The sequence below is a fragment of the Crinia signifera genome, chromosome 1 (assembly GCF_055691185.1).
Source record: "Crinia signifera chromosome 1, ASM5569118v1, whole genome shotgun sequence".
Lineage (NCBI taxonomy): Eukaryota > Metazoa > Chordata > Amphibia > Anura > Myobatrachidae > Crinia > Crinia signifera.
The window spans coordinates 280,919,541-280,943,507 of record NC_139217.1 but is presented as its reverse complement, the minus strand read 5'-3'; the positions used below and the strand labels follow the sequence as shown (position 1 = coordinate 280,943,507).

General features: G+C 48.2%; 1 long non-coding RNA gene across 2 annotated transcripts in view; it reads right to left on the bottom strand.

Moving 5' to 3' along the window:
* Positions 1 to 23,967, bottom strand: part of LOC146028491 (uncharacterized) — a 247,996-nt gene that overhangs the window by 212,917 nt on the left and 11,112 nt on the right. The window contains exon 4 of one of the 2 annotated variants that reach the window (XR_014455231.1): positions 22,936 to 23,147. The exons of the other annotated variant lie outside the window; for it this stretch is intronic. This is a non-coding gene — a long non-coding RNA (uncharacterized LOC146028491). Of the gene's footprint in view, positions 1 to 22,935; positions 23,148 to 23,967 lie in introns of those variants that run through there. 2 annotated transcript variants of the gene reach the window in all.

The following is a 23,967-nucleotide window of genomic DNA, read 5'->3' as shown; positions in this document are numbered from 1 at the left end:
GAGCCAGCCTAGTTTTTGCAGGGGCTGGCAAGAGTATCGCCAGCGGCCGGCTCCCACCAGGGGCACGAGCGCACAAGACGCTTGCGCACCCCGTGCCAATGGAGCTTGCCCTGGGTCCCCCACTCCATCGTCGTCGCCCGCCTTCCCCCCGAATCCTGCCCATCTCCCTGAAGCGGAGACGGGCAGGGAGACGCTGCCGTGATACTGGGACGCGCGTGTGCATGAGATGCACGTGCATCCCAGTCCCTATTCCAGTCCCGGCTCCATCTGTATTGTGTACATGCACACTAAAAAAAATGGGAGGGTGGGTGTATAGGTAGAAAGAAGGATGTATCGGTAGATAGATGGATGAATGGTTACAAAGATGGATGCATGAGTAGATAGATAGATAGACAGACATAGATGGGTTTTATGTGTCAATGTACACCAGGAACATATTATCACACTTTTTTTAAATTTTTAGGTTCTTTTTCCCCATGAAACCAATGAAGAGAGCGTAATAGTGACAATTGTGAGATTCTCTGTACTAAAGGCATCGATTAAAGAGTAAGCACAGCAACTGGAGCCTCAGACAGGTAATTAATGATGATTAATTACTGGTATTATCTTTCTAGTGCAGATGGAGCCAGCCTAGTTTTTGCAGGGGCTGGCAAGAGTATCGCCAGCGGCCGGCTCCCGCCAGGGGCACGAGCGCACAAGACGCTTGTGTGCCCCGTGCCAACGGAGCTTGCCCTGGGTCCCCCACGCCATCGTCGTCGCCCGCCTTCCCCCCGAATCCTGCCCATCTCCCTGAAGCGGAGACGGGCAGGGAGACGCTGCCGTGATACTGGGACGCGCGTGTGCATGAGACGCACGTGCATCCCAGTCCCTATTCCAGTCCCGGCTCCATCTGTATTGTGTACATGCACACTAAAAAAAATGGGAGGGTGGGTGTATAGGTAGAAAGAAGGATGTATCGGTAGATAGATGGATGCATGGTTACAAAGATGGATGCATGAGTAGATAGAAAGACAGACATAGATGGGTTTTATGTGTCAATGTACACCAGGAACATATTATCACACTTTTTTTCAATTTTTTAGGTTATTTTTCCCCATGAAACCAATGAAGAGAGCATAATAGTGACTATTGTGAGATTATCTGTACTAAAGGCATCGATTAAAGAGTAAGCACAGCAACTGGAGCCTCAGACAGGTAATTAATGATGATTAATTACTGGTATTATCTTTCTAGTGCAGATGGAGCCAGCCTAGTTTTTGCAGGGGCTGGCAAGAGTATCGCCAGCGGCCGGCTCCCGCCAGGGGCACGAGCGCACAAGACGCTTGTGTGCCCCGTGCCAACGGAGCTTGCCCTGGGTCCCCCACGCCATCGTCGTCGCCCGCCTTCCCCCCGAATCCTGCCCATCTCCCTGAAGCGGAGACGGGCAGGGAGACGCTGCCGTGATACTGGGACGCGCGTGTGCATGAGACGCACGTGCATCCCAGTCCCTATTCCAGTCCCGGCTCCATCTGTATTGTGTACATGCACACTAAAAAAAATGGGAGGGTGGGTGTATAGGTAGAAAGAAGGATGTATCGGTAGATAGATGGATGCATGGTTACAAAGATGGATGCATGAGTAGATAGATAGATAGACAGACATAGATGGGTTTTATGTGTCAATGTACACCAGGAACATATTATCACACTTTTTTTCAATTTTTTAGGTTATTTTTCCCCATGAAACCAATGAAGAGAGCATAATAGTGACTATTGTGAGATTCTCTGTACTAAAGGCATCGATTAAAGAGTAAGCACAGCAACTGGAGCCTCAGACAGGTAATTAATGATGATTAATTACTGGTATTATCTTTCTAGTGCAGATGGAGCCAGCCTAGTTTTTGCAGGGGCTGGCAAGAGTATCGCCAGCGGCCGGCTCCCACCAGGGGCACGAGCGCACAAGACGCTTGCGCGCCCCGTACCAATGGAGCTTGCCCTGGGTCCCCCACGCCATCGTCGTCGCCCGCCTTCCCCCCGAATCCTGCCCATCTCCCTGAAGCGGAGACGGGCAGGGAGACGCTGCCGTGATACTGGGACGCGCGTGTGCATGAGATGCACGTGCATCCCAGTCCCTATTCCAGTCCCGGCTCCATCTGTATTGTGTACATGCACACTAAAAAAAATGGGAGGGTGGGTGTATAGGTAGAAAGAAGGATGTATCGGTAGATAGATGGATGAATGGTTACAAAGATGGATGCATGAGTAGATAGATAGATAGATAGACAGACATAGATGGGTTTTATGTGTCAATGTACACCAGGAACATATTATCACACTTTTTTTAAATTTTTAGGTTCTTTTTCCCCATGAAACCAATGAAGAGAGCATAATAGTGACAATTGTGAGATTCTCTGTACTAAAGGCATCGATTAAAGAGTAAGCACAGCAACTGGAGCCTCAGACAGGTAATTAATGATGATTAATTACTGGTATTATCTTTCTAGTGCAGATGGAGCCAGCCTAGTTTTTGCAGGGGCTGGCAAGAGTATCGCCAGCGGCCGGCTCCCGCCAGGGGCACGAGCGCACAAGACGCTTGTGTGCCCCGTGCCAACGGAGCTTGCCCTGGGTCCCCCACGCCATCGTCGTCGCCCGCCTTCCCCCCGAATCCTGCCCATCTCCCTGAAGCGGAGACGGGCAGGGAGACGCTGCCGTGATACTGGGACGCGCGTGTGCATGAGACGCACGTGCATCCCAGTCCCTATTCCAGTCCCGGCTCCATCTGTATTGTGTACATGCACACTAAAAAAAATGGGAGGGTGGGTGTATAGGTAGAAAGAAGGATGTATCGGTAGATAGATGGATGCATGGTTACAAAGATGGATGCATGAGTAGATAGATAGATAGACAGACATAGATGGGTTTTATGTGTCAATGTACACCAGGAACATATTATCACACTTTTTTTCAATTTTTTAGGTTATTTTTCCCCATGAAACCAATGAAGAGAGCATAATAGTGACTATTGTGAGATTCTCTGTACTAAAGGCATCGATTAAAGAGTAAGCACAGCAACTGGAGCCTCAGACAGGTAATTAATGATGATTAATTACTGGTATTAACTTTCTAGTGCAGATGGAGCCAGCCTAGTTTTTGCAGGGGCTGGCAAGAGTATCGCCAGCGGCCGGCTCCCGCCAGGGGTGAGCGCACAAGACGCTTGTGTGCCCCGTGCCAACGGAGCTTGCCCTGGGTCCACCACGCCATCGTCGTCGCCCGCCTTCCCCCCGAATCCTGCCCATCTCCCTGAAGCGGAGACGGGCAGGGAGACGCTGCCGTGATACTGGGACGCGCGTGTGCATGAGACGCACGTGCATCCCAGTCCCTATTCCAGTCCCGGCTCCATCTGTATTGTGTACATGCACACTAAAAAAAATGGGAGGGTGGGTGTATAGGTAGAAAGAAGGATGTATCGGTAGATAGATGGATGCATGGTTACAAAGATGGATGCATGAGTAGATAGATAGATAGACAGACATAGATGGGTTTTATGTGTCAATGTACACCAGGAACATATTATCACACTTTTTTTCAATTTTTTAGGTTATTTTTCCCCATGAAACCAATGAAGAGAGCATAATAGTGACTATTGTGAGATTCTCTGTACTAAAGGCATCGATTAAAGAGTAAGCACAGCAACTGGAGCCTCAGACAGGTAATTAATGATGATTAATTACTGGTATTATCTTTCTAGTGCAGATGGAGCCAGCCTAGTTTTTGCAGGGGCTGGCAAGAGTATCGCCAGCGGCCGGCTCCCACCAGGGGCACGAGCGCACAAGACGCTTGTGTGCCCCGTGCCAACGGAGCTTGCCCTGGGTCCACCATGCCATCGTCGTCGCCCGCCTTCCCCCCGAATCCTGCCCATCTCCCTGAAGCGGAGACGGGCAGGGAGACGCTGCCGTGATACTGGGACGCGCGTGTGCATGAGACGCACGTGCATCCCAGTCCCTATTCCAGTCCCGGCTCCATCTGTATTGTGTACATGCACACTAAAAAAAATGGGAGGGTGGGTGTATAGGTAGAAAGAAGGATGTATCGGTAGATAGATGGATGCATGGTTACAAAGATGGATGCATGAGTAGATAGATAGATAGACAGACATAGATGGGTTTTATGTGTCAATGTACACCAGGAACATATTATCACACTTTTTTTCAATTTTTTAGGTTATTTTTCCCCATGAAACCAATGAAGAGAGCATAATAGTGACAATTGTGAGATTCTCTGTACTAAAGGCATCGATTAAAGAGTAAGCACAGCAACTGGAGCCTCAGACAGGTAATTAATGATGATTAATTACTGGTATTATCTTTCTAGTGCAGATGGAGCCAGCCTAGTTTTTGCAGGGGCTGGCAAGAGAATCGCCAGCGGCCGGCTCCCGCCAGGGGTGAGCGCACAAGACGCTTGTGTGCCCCGTGCCAACGGAGCTTGCCCTGGGTCTACCACGCCATCGTCGTCGCCCGCCTTCCCCCCGAATCCTGCCCATCTCCCTGAAGCGGAGACGGGCAGGGAGACGCTGCCGTGATACTGGGACGCGCGTGTGCATGAGACGCACGTGCATCCCAGTCCCTATTCCAGTCCCGGCTCCATCTGTATTGTGTACATGCACACTAAAAAAATGGGAGGGTGGGTGTATAGGTAGAAAGAAGGATGTATCGGTAGATAGATGGATGCATGGTTACAAAGATGGATGCATGAGTAGATAGATAGATAGATAGACAGACATAGATGGGTTTTATGTGTCAATGTACACCAGGAACATATTATCACACTTTTTTTAAATTTTTAGGTTCTTTTTCCCCATGAAACCAATGAAGAGAGCATAATAGTGACAATTGTGAGATTCTCTGTACTAAAGGCATCGATTAAAGAGTAAGCACAGCAACTGGAGCCTCAGACAGGTAATTAATGATGATTAATTACTGGTATTATCTTTCTAGTGCAGATGGAGCCAGCCTAGTTTTTGCAGGGGCTGGCAAGAGTATCGCCAGCGGCCGGCTCCCGCCAGGGGCACGAGCGCACAAGACGCTTGTGTGCCCCGTGCCAACGGAGCTTGCCCTGGGTCCACCACGCCATCGTCGTCGCCCGCCTTCCCCCCGAATCCTGTCCATCTCCCTGAAGCGGAGACGGCCAGGGAGACGCTGCCGTGATACTGGGACGCGCGAGTGCATGAGACGCACGTGCATCCCAGTCCCTATTCCAGTCCCGGCTCCATCTGTATTGTGTACATGCACACAGGGCAGCCGAGAGGAATGCTGGGCCCCGGTAAAAAATTTGAGGCGTGGCCTAAGTGTGGGAGGTGTAGGCACCTCCCGCACTTAGGCCACGCCCCCAAAATGTTTAAAGGAGGGTGAGAGAAAACTCTTAAAACTGTAATCTCAGCAGCAGCACACACCTACAGCATGTGCTGTGTTATGCTGACCGCAGGCTCAGCATGACCTCTCACGCTGTCAGTGAGACACTCATGCTGAGCCTGCTGTCAGCACAGCACATGCTGTAGAAGTGTGTGCTGCTGTTGCTACCCGGGAGGGACGGAGGGGGAAGGGAGGGGTCGGACCAGGACCCCTGCGGGGCCCCCCCCCAGCAAGCCTGGGCCCGGGTAATTTGTACCCGCTCCCCCCCTCTCTCGGCTGCCCTGCATGCACACTGAAAAAAATGGGAGGGTGGGTGTATAGGTAGAAAGAAGGATGTATCGGTAGATAGATGGATGCATGGTTACAAAGATGGATGCATGAGTAGATAGATAGATAGACAGACATAGATGGGTTTTATGTGTCAATGTACACCAGGAACATATTATCACACTTTTTTTCAATTTTTTAGGTTATTTTTCCCCATGAAACCAATGAAGAGAGCATAATAGTGACAATTGTGAGATTCTCTGTACTAAAGGCATCGATTAAAGAGTAAGCACAGCAACTGGAGCCTCAGACAGGTAATTAATGATGATTAATTACTGGTATTATCTTTCTAGTGCAGATGGAGCCAGCCTAGTTTTTGCAGGGGCTGGCAAGAGTATCGCCAGCGGCCGGCTCCCGCCAGGGGCACGAGCGCACAAGACGCTTGTGTGCCCCGTGCCAACGGAGCTTGCCCTGGGTCCCCCACGCCATCGTCGTCGCCCGCCTTCCCCCCGAATCCTGCCCATCTCCCTGAAGCGGAGACGGGCAGGGAGACGCTGCCGTGATACTGGGACGCGCGTGTGCATGAGACGCACGTGCATCCCAGTCCCTATTCCAGTCCCGGCTCCATCTGTATTGTGTACATGCACACTAAAAAAAATGGGAGGGTGGGTGTATAGGTAGAAAGAAGGATGTATCGGTACATAGATGGATGCATGGTTACAAAGATGGATGCATGAGTAGATAGATAGATAGACAGACATAGATGGGTTTTATGTGTCAATGTACACCAGGAACATATTATCACACTTTTTTTCAATTTTTTAGGTTATTTTTCCCCATGAAACCAATGAAGAGAGCATAATAGTGACTATTGTGAGATTCTCTGTACTAAAGGCATCGATTAAAGAGTAAGCACAGCAACTGGAGCCTCAGACAGGTAATTAATGATGATTAATTACTGGTATTATCTTTCTAGTGCAGATGGAGCCAGCCTAGTTTTTGCAGGGGCTGGCAAGAGTATCGCCAGCGGCCGGCTCCCGCCAGGGGCACGAGCGCACAAGACGCTTGTGTGCCCCGTGCCAACGGAGCTTGCCCTGGGTCCCCCACGCCATCGTCGTCGCCCGCCTTCCCCCCGAATCCTGCCCATCTCCCTGAAGCGGAGACGGGCAGGGAGACGCTGCCGTGATACTGGGACGCGCGTGTGCATGAGACGCACGTGCATCCCAGTCCCTATTCCAGTCCCGGCTCCATCTGTATTGTGTACATGCACACTAAAAAAAATGGGAGGGTGGGTGTATAGGTAGAAAGAAGGATGTATCGGTAGATAGATGGATGCATGGTTACAAAGATGGATGCATGAGTAGATAGATAGATAGACAGACATAGATGGGTTTTATGTGTCAATGTACACCAGTAACATATTATCACACTTTTTTTCAATTCTTTAGGTTATTTTTCCCCATGAAACCAATGAAGAGAGCATAATAGTGACTATTGTGAGATTCTCTGTACTAAAGGCATCGATTAAAGAGTAAGCACAGCAACTGGAGCCTCAGACAGGTAATTAATGATGATTAATTACTGGTATTATCTTTCTAGTGCAGATGGAGCCAGCCTAGTTTTTGCAGGGGCTGGCAAGAGTATCGCCAGGGGCACGAGCGCACAAGACGCTTGTGTGCCCCGTGCCAACGGAGCTTGCCCTGGGTCCCCCACGCCATCGTCGTCGCCCGCCTTCCCCCCGAATCCTGCCCATCTCCCTGAAGCGGAGACGGGCAGGGAGACGCTGCCGTGATACTGGGACGCGCGTGTGCATGAGACGCACGTGCATCCCAGTCCCTATTCCAGTCCCGGCTCCATCTGTATTGTGTACATGCACACTAAAAAAAATGGGAGGGTGGGTGTATAGGTAGAAAGAAGGATGTATCGGTAGATAGATGGATGCATGGTTACAAAGATGGATGCATGAGTAGATAGATAGATAGACAGACATAGATGGGTTTTATGTGTCAATGTACACCAGGAACATATTATCACACTTTTTTTCAATTTTTTAGGTTATTTTTCCCCATGAAACCAATGAAGAGAGCATAATAGTGACTATTGTGAGATTCTCTGTACTAAAGGCATCGATTAAAGAGTAAGCACAGCAACTGGAGCCTCAGACAGGTAATTAATGATGATTAATTACTGGTATTATCTTTCTAGTGCAGATGGAGCCAGCCTAGTTTTTGCAGGGGCTGGCAAGAGTATCGCCAGCGGCCGGCTCCCGCCAGGGGCACGAGCGCACAAGACGCTTGTGTGCCCCGTGCCAACGGAGCTTGCCCTGGGTCCCCCACGCCATCGTCGTCGCCCGCCTTCCCCCCGAATCCTGCCCATCTCCCTGAAGCGGAGACGGGCAGGGAGACGCTGCCGTGATACTGGGACGCGCGTGTGCATGAGACGCACGTGCATCCCAGTCCCTATTCCAGTCCCGGCTCCATCTGTATTGTGTACATGCACACTAAAAAAAATGGGAGGGTGGGTGTATAGGTAGAAAGAAGGATGTATCGGTAGATAGATGGATGCATGGTTACAAAGATGGATGCATGAGTAGATAGATAGATAGACAGACATAGATGGGTTTTATGTGTCAATGTACACCAGGAACATATTATCACACTTTTTTTCAATTTTGTAGGTTATTTTTCCCCATGAAACCAATGAAGAGAGCATAATAGTGACTATTGTGAGATTCTCTGTACTAAAGGCATCGATTAAAGAGTAAGCACAGCAACTGGAGCCTCAGACAGGTAATTAATGATGATTAATTACTGGTATTATCTTTCTAGTGCAGATGGAGCCAGCCTAGTTTTTGCAGGGGCTGGCAAGAGTATCGCCAGCGGCCGGCTCCCGCCAGGGGCACGAGCGCACAAGACGCTTGTGTGCCCCGTGCCAACGGAGCTTGCCCTGGGTCCCCCACGCCATCGTCGTCGCCCGCCTTCCCCCCGAATCCTGCCCATCTCCCTGAAGCGGAGACGGGCAGGGAGACGCTGCCGTGATACTGGGACGCGCGTGTGCATGAGACGCACGTGCATCCCAGTCCCTATTCCAGTCCCGGCTCCATCTGTATTGTGTACATGCACACTAAAAAAAATGGGAGGGTGGGTGTATAGGTAGAAAGAAGGATGTATCGGTAGATAGATGGATGCATGGTTACAAAGATGGATGCATGAGTAGATAGATAGATAGACAGACATAGATGGGTTTTATGTGTCAATGTACACCAGTAACATATTATCACACTTTTTTTCAATTCTTTAGGTTATTTTTCCCCATGAAACCAATGAAGAGAGCATAATAGTGACTATTGTGAGATTCTCTGTACTAAAGGCATCGATTAAAGAGTAAGCACAGCAACTGGAGCCTCAGACAGGTAATTAATGATGATTAATTACTGGTATTATCTTTCTAGTGCAGATGGAGCCAGCCTAGTTTTTGCAGGGGCTGGCAAGAGTATCGCCAGGGGCACGAGCGCACAAGACGCTTGTGTGCCCCGTGCCAACGGAGCTTGCCCTGGGTCCCCCACGCCATCGTCGTCGCCCGCCTTCCCCCCGAATCCTGCCCATCTCCCTGAAGCGGAGACGGGCAGGGAGACGCTGCCGTGATACTGGGACGCGCGTGTGCATGAGACGCACGTGCATCCCAGTCCCTATTCCAGTCCCGGCTCCATCTGTATTGTGTACATGCACACTAAAAAAAATGGGAGGGTGGGTGTATAGGTAGAAAGAAGGATGTATCGGTAGATAGATGGATGCATGGTTACAAAGATGGATGCATGAGTAGATAGATAGATAGACAGACATAGATGGGTTTTATGTGTCAATGTACACCAGGAACATATTATCACACTTTTTTTCAATTTTTTAGGTTATTTTTCCCCATGAAACCAATGAAGAGAGCATAATAGTGACTATTGTGAGATTCTCTGTACTAAAGGCATCGATTAAAGAGTAAGCACAGCAACTGGAGCCTCAGACAGGTAATTAATGATGATTAATTACTGGTATTATCTTTCTAGTGCAGATGGAGCCAGCCTAGTTTTTGCAGGGGCTGGCAAGAGTATCGCCAGCGGCCGGCTCCCGCCAGGGGCACGAGCGCACAAGACGCTTGTGTGCCCCGTGCCAACGGAGCTTGCCCTGGGTCCCCCACGCCATCGTCGTCGCCCGCCTTCCCCCCGAATCCTGCCCATCTCCCTGAAGCGGAGACGGGCAGGGAGACGCTGCCGTGATACTGGGACGCGCGTGTGCATGAGACGCACGTGCATCCCAGTCCCTATTCCAGTCCCGGCTCCATCTGTATTGTGTACATGCACACTAAAAAAAATGGGAGGGTGGGTGTATAGGTAGAAAGAAGGATGTATCGGTAGATAGATGGATGCATGGTTACAAAGATGGATGCATGAGTAGATAGATAGATAGACAGACATAGATGGTGTTTATGTGTCAATGTACACCAGGAACATATTATCACACTTTTTTTCAATTTTTTAGGTTATTTTTCCCCATGAAACCAATGAAGAGAGCATAATAGTGACTATTGTGAGATTCTCTGTACTAAAGGCATCGATTAAAGAGTAAGCACAGCAACTGGAGCCTCAGACAGGTAATTAATGATGATTAATTACTGGTATTATCTTTCTAGTGCAGATGGAGCCAGCCTAGTTTTTGCAGGGGCTGGCAAGAGTATCGCCAGGGGCCGGCTCCCGCCAGGGGCACGAGCGCACAAGACGCTTGTGTGCCCCGTGCCAACGGAGCTTGCCCTGGGTCCCCCACGCCATCGTCGTCGCCCGCCTTCCCCCCGAATCCTGCCCATCTCCCTGAAGCGGAGACGGGCAGGGAGACGCTGCCGTGATACTGGGACGCGCGTGTGCATGAGACGCACGTGCATCCCAGTCCCTATTCCAGTCCCGGCTCCATCTGTATTGTGTACATGCACACTAAAAAAAATGGGAGGGTGGGTGTATAGGTAGAAAGAAGGATGTATCGGTAGATAGATGGATGGTTACAAGGTGGATGCATGAGTAGATAGATAGATAGACAGACATAGATGGGTTTTATGTGTCAATGTACACCAGGAACATATTATCACACTTTTATGTTACAAAGATGGATGGTTACAAAGATGGATGCATGAGTAGATAGATAGATAGACAGACATAGATGGGTTTTATGTGTCAATGTACACCAGGAACATATTATCACACTTTTTTTCAATTTTTTAGGTTATTTTTCCCCATGAAACCAATGAAGAGAGCATAATAGTGACTATTGTGAGATTCTCTGTACTAAAGGCATCGATTAAAGAGTAAGCACAGCAACTGGAGCCTCAGACAGGTAATTAATGATGATTAATTACTGGTATTATCTTTCTAGTGCAGATGGAGCCAGCCTAGTTTTTGCAGGGGCTGGCAAGAGTATCGCCAGCGGCCGGCTCCCGCCAGGGGCACGAGCGCACAAGACGCTTGTGTGCCCCGTGCCAACGGAGCTTGCCCTGGGTCCCCCACGCCATCGTCGTCGCCCGCCTTCCCCCCGAATCCTGCCCATCTCCCTGAAGCGGAGACGGGCAGGGAGACGCTGCCGTGATACTGGGACGCGCGTGTGCATGAGACGCACGTGCATCCCAGTCCCTATTCCAGTCCCGGCTCCATCTGTATTGTGTACATGCACACTAAAAAAAATGGGAGGGTGGGTGTATAGGTAGAAAGAAGGATGTATCGGTAGATAGATGGATGCATGGTTACAAAGATGGATGCATGAGTAGATAGATAGATAGACAGACATAGATGGGTTTTATGTGTCAATGTACACCAGGAACATATTATCACACTTTTTTTCAATTTTTTAGGTTATTTTTCCCCATGAAACCAATGAAGAGAGCATAATAGTGACTATTGTGAGATTCTCTGTACTAAAGGCATCGATTAAAGAGTAAGCACAGCAACTGGAGCCTCAGACAGGTAATTAATGATGATTAATTACTGGTATTATCTTTCTAGTGCAGATGGAGCCAGCCTAGTTTTTGCAGGGGCTGGCAAGAGTATCGCCAGCGGCCGGCTCCCACCAGGGGCACGAGCGCACAAGACGCTTGCGCACCCCGTGCCAATGGAGCTTGCCCTGGGTCCCCCACGCCATCGTCGTCGCCCGCCTTCCCCCCGAATCCTGCCCATCTCCCTGAAGCGGAGACGGGCAGGGAGACGCTGCCGTGATACTGGGACGCGCGTGTGCATGAGATGCACGTGCATCACAGTCCCTATTCCAGTCCCGGCTCCATCTGTATTGTGTACATGCACACTAAAAAAAATGGGAGGGTGGGTGTATAGGTAGAAAGAAGGATGTATCGGTAGATAGATGGATGAATGGTTACAAAGATGGATGCATGAGTAGATAGATAGATAGATAGACAGACATAGATGGGTTTTATGTGTCAATGTACACCAGGAACATATTATCACACTTTTTTTAAATTTTTAGGTTCTTTTTCCCCATGAAACCAATGAAGAGAGCATAATAGTGACAATTGTGAGATTCTCTGTACTAAAGGCATCGATTAAAGAGTAAGCACAGCAACTGGAGCCTCAGACAGGTAATTAATGATGATTAATTACTGGTATTATCTTTCTAGTGCAGATGGAGCCAGCCTAGTTTTTGCAGGGGCTGGCAAGAGTATCGCCAGCGGCCGGCTCCCGCCAGGGGCACGAGCGCACAAGACGCTTGTGTGCCCCGTGCCAATGGAGCTTGCCCTGGGTCCCCCACGCCATCGTCGTCGCCCGCCTTCCCCCCGAATCCTGCCCATCTCCCTGAAGCGGAGACGGCCAGGGAGACGCTGCCGTGATACTGGGACGCGCGTGTGCATGAGACGCACGTGCATCCCAGTCCCTATTCCAGTCCCGGCTCCATCTGTATTGTGTACATGCACACTAAAAAAAATGGGAGGGTGGGTGTATAGGTAGAAAGAAGGATGTATCGGTAGATAGATGGATGAATGGTTACAAAGATGGATGCATGAGTAGATAGATAGATAGACAGACATAGATGGGTTTTATGTGTCAATGTACACCAGGAACATATTATCACACTTTTTTTAAATTTTTAGGTTCTTTTTCCCCATGAAACCAATGAAGAGAGCATAATAGTGACAATTGTGAGATTCTCTGTACTAAAGGCATCGATTAAAGAGTAAGCACAGCAACTGGAGCCTCAGACAGGTAATTAATGATGATTAATTACTGGTATTATCTTTCTAGTGCAGATGGAGCCAGCCTAGTTTTTGCAGGGGCTGGCAAGAGTATCGCCAGCGGCCGGCTCCCGCCAGGGGCACGAGCGCACAAGACGCTTGTGTGCCCCGTGCCAACGGAGCTTGCCCTGGGTCCCCCACACCATCGTCGTCGCCCGCCTTCCCCCGAATCCTGCCCATCTCCCTGAAGCGGAGACGGGCAGGGAGACGCTGCCGTGATACTGGGACGCGCGTGTGCATGAGACGCACGTGCATCCCAGTCCCTATTCCAGTCCCGGCTCCATCTGTATTGTGTACATGCACACTAAAAAAAATGGGAGGGTGGGTGTATAGGTAGAAAGAAGGATGTATCGGTAGATAGATGGATGCATGGTTACAAAGATGGATGCATGAGTAGATAGATAGATAGACAGACATAGATGGGTTTTATGTGTCAATGTACACCAGGAACATATTATCACAGTTTTTTTCAATTTTTTAGGTTATTTTTCCCCATGAAACCAATGAAGAGAGCATAATAGTGACTATTGTGAGATTCTCTGTACTAAAGGCATCGATTAAAGAGTAAGCACAGCAACTGGAGCCTCAGACAGGTAATTAATGATGATTAATTACTGGTATTATCTTTCTAGTGCAGATGGAGCCAGCCTAGTTTTTGCAGGGGCTGGCAAGAGTATCGCCAGCGGCCGGCTCCCACCAGGGGCACAAGCGCACAAGACGCTTGCGCGCCCCGTGCCAATGGAGCTTGCCCTGGGTCCCCCACGCCATCGTCGTCGCCCGCCTTCCCCCCGAATCCTGCCCATCTCCCTGAAGCGGAGACGGGCAGGGAGACGCTGCCGTGATACTGGGACGCGTGTGTGCATGAGATGCACGTGCATCCCAGTCCCTATTCCAGTCCCGGCTCCATCTGTATTGTGTACATGCACACTAAAAAAAATGGGAGGGTGGGTGTATAGGTAGAAAGAAGGATGTATCGGTAGATAGATGGATGAATGGTTACAAAGATGGATGCATGAGTAGATAGATAGATAGATAGACAGACATAGATGGGTTTTATGTGTCAATGTACACCAGGAACATATTATCACACTTTTTTTAAATTTTTAGGTTCTTTTTCCCCATGAAACCAATGAAGAGAGCATAATAGTGACAATTGTGAGATTCTCTGTACTAAAGGCATCGATTAAAGAGTAAGCACAGCAACTGGAGCCTCAGACAGGTAATTAATGATGATTAATTACTGGTATTATCTTTCTAGTGCAGATGGAGCCAGCCTAGTTTTTGCAGGGGCTGGCAAGAGTATCGCCAGCGGCCGGCTCCCGCCAGGGGCACGAGCGCACAAGACGCTTGTGTGCCCCGTGCCAACGGAGCTTGCCCTGGGTCCCCCACACCATCGTCGTCGCCCGCCTTCCCCCGAATCCTGCCCATCTCCCTGAAGCGGAGACGGGCAGGGAGACGCTGCCGTGATACTGGGACGCGCGTGTGCATGAGACGCACGTGCATCCCAGTCCCTATTCCAGTCCCGGCTCCATCTGTATTGTGTACATGCACACTAAAAAAAATGGGAGGGTGGGTGTATAGGTAGAAAGAAGGATGTATCGGTAGATAGATGGATGCATGGTTACAAAGATGGATGCATGAGTAGATAGATAGATAGACAGACATAGATGGGTTTTATGTGTCAATGTACACCAGGAACATATTATCACAGTTTTTTTCAATTTTTTAGGTTATTTTTCCCCATGAAACCAATGAAGAGAGCATAATAGTGACTATTGTGAGATTCTCTGTACTAAAGGCATCGATTAAAGAGTAAGCACAGCAACTGGAGCCTCAGACAGGTAATTAATGATGATTAATTACTGGTATTATCTTTCTAGTGCAGATGGAGCCAGCCTAGTTTTTGCAGGGGCTGGCAAGAGTATCGCCAGCGGCCGGCTCCCACCAGGGGCACAAGCGCACAAGACGCTTGCGCGCCCCGTGCCAATGGAGCTTGCCCTGGGTCCCCCACGCCATCGTCGTCGGCCGCCTTCCCCCCGAATCCTGCCCATCTCCCTAAAGCGGAGACGGGCAGGGAGACGCTGCCGTGATACTGGGACGCGTGTGTGCATGAGATGCACGTGCATCCCAGTCCCTATTCCAGTCCCGGCTCCATCTGTATTGTGTACATGCACACTAAAAAAAATGGGAGGGTGGGTGTATAGGTAGAAAGAAGGATGTATCGGTAGATAGATGGATGAATGGTTACAAAGATGGATGCATGAGTAGATAGATAGATAGATAGACAGACATAGATGGGTTTTATGTGTCAATGTACACCAGGAACATATTATCACACTTTTTTTAAATTTTTAGGTTCTTTTTCCCCATGAAACCAATGAAGAGAGCATAATAGTGACAATTGTGAGATTCTCTGTACTAAAGGCATCGATTAAAGAGTAAGCACAGCAACTGGAGCCTCAGACAGGTAATTAATGATGATTAATTACTGGTATTATCTTTCTAGTGCAGATGGAGCCAGCCTAGTTTTTGCAGGGGCTGGCAAGAGTATCGCCAGCGGCCGGCTCCCGCCAGGGGCACGAGCGCACAAGACGCTTGTGTGCCCCGTGCCAACGGAGCTTGCCCTGGGTCCACCACGCCATCGTCGTCGCCCGCCTTCCCCCCGAATCCTGCCCATCTCCCTGAAGCGGAGACGGGCAGGGAGACGCTGCCGTGATACTGGGACGCGCGTGTGCATGAGACGCACGTGCATCCCAGTCCCTATTCCAGTCCCGGCTCCATCTGTATTGTGTACATGCACACTAAAAAAAATGGGAGGGTGGGTGTATAGGTAGAAAGAAGGATGTATCGGTAGATAGATGGATGCATGGTTACAAAGATGGATGCATGAGTAGATAGATAGATAGACAGACATAGATGGGTTTTATGTGTCAATGTACACCAGGAACATATTATCACACTTTTTTTCAATTTTTTAGGTTATTTTTCCCCATGAAACCAATGAAGAGAGCATAATAGTGACTATTGTGAGATTCTCTGTACTAAAGGCATCGATTAAAGAGTAAGCACAGCAACTGGAGCCTCAGACAGGTAATTAATGATGATTAATTACTGGTATTATCTTTCTAGTGCAGATGGAGCCAGCCTAGTTTTTGCAGGGGCTGGCAAGAGTATCACCAGCGGCCGGCTCCCGCCAGGGGCACGAGCGCACAAGACGCTTGCGTGCCCAGTGCCAACGGAGCTTGCCCTGGGTCCCCCACGCCATCGTCGTCGCCCGCCTTCCCCCCGAATCCTGCCCATCTCCCTGAAGCGGAGACGGGCAGGGAGACGCTGCCGTGATACTGGGACGCGCGTGTGCATGAGATGCACGTGCCTCCCAGTCCCTATTCCAGTCCCGGCTCCATCTGTATTGTGTACATGCACACTAAAAAAAATGGGAGGGTGGGTGTATAGGTAGAAAGAAGGATGTATCGGTAGATAGATGGATGCATGGTTACAAAGATGGATGCATGAGTAGATAGATAGTTAGACAGACATAGATGGGTTTTATGTGTCAATGTACACCAGGAACATATTATCACACTTTTTTTCAATTTTTTAGGTTATTTTTCCCCATTAAACCAATGAAGAGAGCATAATAGTGACTATTGTGAGATTCTCTGTACTAAAGGCATCGATTAAAGAGTAAGCACAGCAACTGGAGCCTCAGACAGGTAATTAATGATGATTAATTACTGGTATTATCTTTCTAGTGCAGATGGAGCCAGCCTAGTTTTTGCAGGGGCTGGCAAGAGTATCGCCAGCGGCCGGCTCCCACCAGGGGCACGAGCGCACAAGACGCTTACGCGCCCCGTGCCAATGGAGCTTGCCCTGGGTCCCCCACGCCATCGTCGTCGGCCGCCTTCCCCCCGAATCCTGCCCATCTCCCTGAAGCAGAGATGGGCAGGGAGACGCTGCCGTGATACTGGGACGCGCGTGTGCATGAGATTCACGTGCATCCCAGTCCCTATTCCAGTCCCGGCTCCATCTGTATTGTGTACATGCACACTAAAAAAAATGGGAGGGTGGGTGTATAGGTAGAAAGAAGGATGTATCGGTAGATAGATGGATGCATGGTTACAAAGATGGATGCATGAGTAGATAGATAGATAGACATAGATGGGTTTTATGTGTCAATGTACACCAGGAACATATTATCACACTTTTTTTCAATTTTTAGGTTCTTTTTCCCCATGAAACCAATGAAGAGAGCATAATAGTGACTATTGTGAGATTCTCTGTACTAAAGGCATCGATTAAAGAGTAAGCACAGCAACTGGAGCCTCAGACAGGTAATTAATGATGATTAATTACTGGTATTATCTTTCTAGTGCAGATGGAGCCAGCCTAGTTTTTGCAGGGGCTGGCAAGAGTATCGCCAGCGGCCGGCTCCCACCAGGGGCACGAGCGCACAAGACGCTTGCGCGCCCCGTGCCAATGGAGCTTGCCCTGGGTCCCCCACGCCATCGTCGTCGCCCGCCTTCCCCCCGAATCCTGCCCATCTCCCTGAAGCGGAGACGGGCAGGGAGACGCTGCCGTGATACTGGGACGCGCGTGTGCATGAGATGCACGTGCATCCCAGTCCCTATTCCAGTCCCGGCTCCATCTGTATTGTGTACATGCACACTAAAAAAAATGGGAGGGTGGGTGTATAGGTAGAAAGAAGGATGTATCGGTAGATAGATGGATGAATGGTTACAAAGATGGATGCATGAGTAGATAGATAGATAGATAGACAGACATAGATGGGTTTTATGTGTCAATGTACACCAGGAACATATTATCACACTTTTTTCAATTTTTAGGTTCTTTTTCCCCACGAAACCAATGAAGAGAGCATAATAGTGACTATTGTGAGATTCTCTGTACTAAAGGCATCGATTAAAGAGTAAGCACAGCAACTGGAGCCTCAGACAGGTAATTAATGATGATTAATTACTGGTATTATCTTTCTAGTGCAGATGGAGCCAGCCTAGTCTAAAAATTTTAATTCTCTAACAGTCAACATTCAAATTCCCTAACAGTCAACATTCAAATTCTCTAACAGTCAACATTCAAATTCTCTAACAGTCAACATTCAAATTCTCTAACAGTCAACATTCAAATTCTGTAACAGTCAACCTTCAAATTCTCTAACAGTCAACATTCAAATTCTGTAACAGTCAACATTCAAATTCTGTAACAGTCAACCTTCAAATTCTCTAACAGTCAACATTCAAATTCTCTAACAGTCAACATTCAAGTTCCCTAACAGTCAACATTCAAATTCTCTAACAGTCAGCGGCCGGGTCCCGCTAGGGGCGCGAGCGCATAAGACGCTCGCGCACCCCGTGGCAACGGAGCTTGACCTGGGTCCCCCCCACCGTCATCGTCGCCTGACTCCCCCCCCCCCCAAACCCTGCCCATCTCCCTAAAGCGGAGATAGGCAGGGAGATGCTGCCGTGATACTGGGACGCGTGTGTGCATGAGACGCATGTGCATTCCAGTCCCGGCTCCATCTGTATAGTGTACATGCACACTAAAAAATATGGGAGGGTGGGTGTAAGTAAGTAAGTAAGTAAGTAAAATTTATATAGCGCACTTTCTCCAGCAGGACTCAAGGCGCTTACAGACATTAAAAAAAACAAAAAAAAAACAATGCACATAATACAGAGGATGTTGGAGGTACAGTAACAGACATGTCACAGACAAAAGCCCCTGAGCACACAGTAAGCATAATGCAGGAGTGGTGCAGCATTTTGGATAATAACTTCCATGGGTTGTGTACTCCACCCTGACAAGGTACCAAGTGCGGCAGCCATTTTAGGCGCTCTGCGTAGGATTACCCTGGGTGAAATAGAATACCCCTAAAAGAAACTACCCAAAATGGATGATTTCAATGTATACTCAGGTCCATGTATTTTTCATCCCATTCACAAGTGCACCAGATGAGGCAGCCATGGAGGGCGCACTACGAAGGTTAAACTGTAAGGGGCGAGCCATACAAGGACCCAATGCATACATTGGAAAGCAAATACTTCTGTAGTAGTATGATAAACCCTGCACAGAAACATCCACGTGATCCACATCCTGTCCGCGGAGATACCATCTGAGGCAACCAGCTTGGTGCACTGCATAGGTCAGCGCTGGCAGGGTGTGCAATCTGCGGAGGTACACAATACAGGAAAAAGCACATGGTGGGGTTGATGTGTGCTGCAGGAGAGGAGGAGGGGGGGGGGAGAGAGAAAAGACATGAACACACATTTGCAGGGGACTGACACTTTTACAAGGGATTGATGGGTGAAGTGTTGGTGCATAGGCTGACCCTGCTGCTTCCCCTCACAGCTCCATGCTCACCATGAGGGGTAGGGCTGGGGGTAGTCCAGGTGTTCTCAGCCGTAGGGGTGGTGGGCCTGGTCCACTCATGGCAAAGGTGAGTTGAGGCCACATGATATTCCTGAGTTTTTTGGGTATAATGCAGTCCTTCAGCAGTAATGATGGTTTGTTCTTTGCCTTCTGGTTTCCTTCGGGTTAACGCGGGTATAACGCTGCTATTAATTTTAAGATGACCCTTTATAACTAGACCCTTCAGATACTAGACCCCCTAACGTCCTAAAGGACTGACGTCCCAAACTATACTCAATATATAAGCCTAAAACAAACATATGTCCATCCTGAATTAGCTGCCCCTCCCAATACACCTCCCCCACCAGCAAAAGGTGCTAATCAGACCAAACCAATGTAAGAGCAGTAGCACTATCCCAATATTTCTAAGTTCTTCACATAGCACAGATAAAACCACAATAGCAGCTTTTACAGATTTAAAGCGATGTTCTGCAGTAGAAATCTGAAATAGGTTTACCCCGTTTAAATCAGTGCAAACAGCTGCGATGTTCTGCAGTAGAAATCTGAAATAGGTTTACCCCGTTTAAATCAGTGCAAACAGCTGCGATGTTCTGCAGTAGAAATCTGAAATAGGTTTACCCCGTTTAAATCAGTGCAAACAGCTGCGATGTTCTGCAGTAGAAATCTGAAATAGGTTTACCCCGTTTAAATCAGTGCAAACAGCTGCGATGTTCTGCAGTAGAAATCTGAAATAGGTTTACCCCGTTTAAATCAGTGCAAACAGCTGCGATGTTCTGCAGTAGAAATCTGAAATAGGTTTACCTGTTGATGGAATATAGAGAGGAGTCAATTCACAATCGATATCCAAGGAAGTTATAAATAATATAACGCGGGTATAACGCTGCTATTAATTTTAAGATGACCCTTTATAACTAGACCCTTCAGATACTAGACCCCCTAACGTCTAGAAAGAAGGATGTATCGGTAGAAAGATGGATGCATGGCTACAAAGATGGATGCTTGAGTAGATAGATAAATATACAGATGGAGATGGGTTTTATGTGTCAATGTACACCAGTAACATATGATCACATTTTTTTTTTTTTTTAGGTTTTTTTTTCCCCATGAAACCAATGAAGAGAGCATAATAGTGACTACTGTGAGATTCTCTGTACTAAAGGCATGGATTAAAGAGTAAGCTCAGCAACTGGAGCCTCAGACAGGTAATTAATGATAATTAATTACTGGTAATATCTTTCTGGTGCAGATGGAGCCAGCCTAGCCTTTGCAGGGGCTGGCAAAAGTATCGTCAGCGGCCGGCTCCCGCTAGGGGCGCGAGCGCACAAGACGCTCGCGCGCCCCGTGCCAACGGAGCTTGCCCTAGGTCCCCCCCCGCCGTCATCGTGCCCCACCCCCCCCCCCCCCCGAACCCTGCCCATATTCCTGAAGCGGAGACGGGCAGGGAGATACTGATACTGGGATGCGCGTGTGCATGAGACGCACGTGCATCCCAGTCCCTATTCCAGTCCCTGATCCATCTGTATTGTGTACATGCACACTAAAACAAATTGGAGGGTGGGTGGATAGATCCCATCACTCACTGTTTCTCCTGCTTCTGAACAATCCTAATTTCCAGAATGGCTCGGCAATGCACCCATTTATTTCTTGGAAATCGAAGGGAATATTACAGGTTCAGGCCCTTGTTGATAGCACGGGCTCAGCCCCACTGACGGTGCAGGATTTGTAGACAAGTATGCTTTCCCTGCTACACAAGCATTGGCAGTATACCAGGCCAGACATTACGCTAGCTCAGTACTTCGGTACTTATCACCTACAGACCGCATAAACGAATTTGACACGCTTCAAACCTACTTCTGGCAGAAAAGCAATTTCTACCTACTATCACACCCTTCATACACCCATTGAGCATTCTACAATACGCAGTGGCCTATCCACATGGTTGTGAACATTCCCTCAACTCACACTAGTCCCATTGTAAAGCGCAACAGAATCTGCTGCGCTATATAAGAAACTGTAAATAAATAATAGTCCCAAACCAACCTTCCAACACCTCATGTGGGACTTCCCTACAATTTATTAACGTTTCTGGAAACAGGTTCAGGGATTTTCCGTTACATTTTTACTAGATCGTCTCCCACTGACGGTAGAGTGGGCAACCCTGGGCGTTTTCCCCATTTGAACGCCCATTCTACAGGAAAGCAAAAAGATGATGCTCATCATATCAGCGGTAGTCCGCAAATGTATCCTACACCAATGGATCCATAGGGACCCTCCTTCTATTCCTCTGTTTCGAGTTGAGATATTCCATATATTTCACATGGAGTGGGTGGAGTCATCCCTCCAAAAAGAAGAGCGCACGGAAACGTTTTTCCAAATATGGGTGGGTTTTATCGATTCGTTGTCCAATGATCTGAAGACACAAGTTCACAAATGCTTCCATTCCACTCAATGGTACGAGACTCGTGTCCTCACTGGGCCCAACCTGATAGACTTTCTACCAAATATAGCCACTGTTTGAGTGGTGTCCGCCCCCAGTTGACACTGTTTTTAGAATTTTAAGCTTTATCACTAAAAATGTATCCGTATACGAATGCTTTTAAAAAGAAAAATTCTTTATCTGTTACCAATATGTCATTTCCAAAAGTTTGACTGTAATTGGAAACTATGTTCCAAATATGCTCAACCCTTAATAAAAAAGTTTTTCAAAATACAGACAGTCAAAACACTGTCAAGCATTGGCAGTGTCAAAATTACGACATTTATTACAACATTTATTATTCAAAATGCCAACACTGTCAAAATGCTGATATTGAAAATACAGAATACCCCTATCTCCTTCCTTCGTCTAACTGCCACTAGGATCTGTCGCCCCTGCCTCCTATTGAAAATGCCCAGCATTAATGGCCAGCACCTAAGGGTTGCTTAAGGAGGAGACAGCCATTTTGGGAAGTACATTTTGAATGTGGGCAGATGTGAAAGCTCCTGGAAGCAGTTGCCGAGGGGAAGGGGGGAATCCCCTGATATTGAGCAGGTACTGTACCATGGGAGGGGGCCCAGGTTTTTTTTATTACAGCAAAGGAGCACAGTCTATATAGTTACACCAATGGCCAAAGTAGTTTAATACATTTTACAGTCTGTATCTTTAAAACCTTGACTACTATGGTATGTAATAATAATATAACTTTATATTTTTTAAAGTGTCCACACAATGCATATTTTGAATTCTTATCTAGCCCTTTGCAGTCCTTCCTTCCATTTCCCATTATAGAATAAGAGCTATTTCTTGGTTAGCTATCAGTATAAGCAGCAGACACTTCTTACCACATTTATTGTTTTCTATACTGTATACTGTTATTTCTCATAATGGAGCAGATGTATGACGGTGCGTTATGGAGAAGAAGGGGTATCAGCGTACTATTATGTGTACTGATACTGCTTCTCCCCCATGTATAAAGCAGCCGGTGAGCGCTAAATGCCCCTGTCCGTAATGGTGCTGCTATCTAAATTATAGCAGGCCGAATGCATAAACGGTCAGCATCGCTGCTGCTATCTGTTTCGCTAGTAGCAGGGTGGCAAAGCCCTATCTCCACAGCAGGGACAGTGCTGTTCGCACCGGGGACCGATGGTTAAGTTTTGCATATGTGCATATTGTCATATGTGCAGTACTTCTGTGTGAGTGCCCTCACTGACCTGCGTTCGCTGGGACTCGATAGGCTGCGAGCTTTGCACAGCTCAACCAGAATGAGGGCCTAAGCCTGCTCTTTATATTATTCATCGAACGCACGGCACTCCCAATGCTTGAATCCCCATGCAAGCAGAAGCGTCCACACACATGCACCTGCATAAAGGAAACAATCATTCCAAGGTTACTCACCATCAAATGATTTTTTGGTACTTGTTTCCTAGCACGGCGCCCATCGCATACGGTATTTAGTGGTATGCGATGCATGCGATGCAATATTCACGTTAAATTAACAGGAGTGCTTGTACAATGAAATAATGCATAGCATCGCATGCCAGCAAATGGCATGCAATGTGATTTTTAATTGTACAAGCACCCTGATGGGTGCTTACAATGTTAAATGCACCCCCATTGTCAACGCCACCCCCACTATCAACGCCAACCCGAAGCGTGGCGAGCACAGCGAGCCCGCGAGGGGTGGCGGTACTCGTCCTACGACGTTTGCTTGTACAATTAAAAATCACATCGCATGCATCGCATGCCGCTATATTGCATGCAATGCGATTGCATAAGATGCACTGCGATCAAAATCGGGGGCGCCGTGCTAGCAAACAAGTACCGATTTTTTTCCTCTGTTCATTGTGAATAGTAAACTAGGACTTTTCATTTGAATGTTGTCCAACGCATTGGGAGCGCTGATGTCAGCCAACCGTGAACAGTTAGGGACTGTGTTCTGATGGGCCTACCCAGTGTTTCTTTAGTGCCACCCTTTATGTCGGCATGCCGAGGAAACGCTGTGCGGGTCCGTTGGTGTGACCCTTGCCTGTCAATCAGGCACTCTCTGGGGTTTGCACATGCACATTCTTACGCCCCCCACCATCAAGGACAGGTCTTAATCTGCCCCATAGTTTTGTCTATTTGGAGAACAAACTTGTCTTGTGATCAGGTCTGAATTAGGCCCATAGTGTACTGGTAT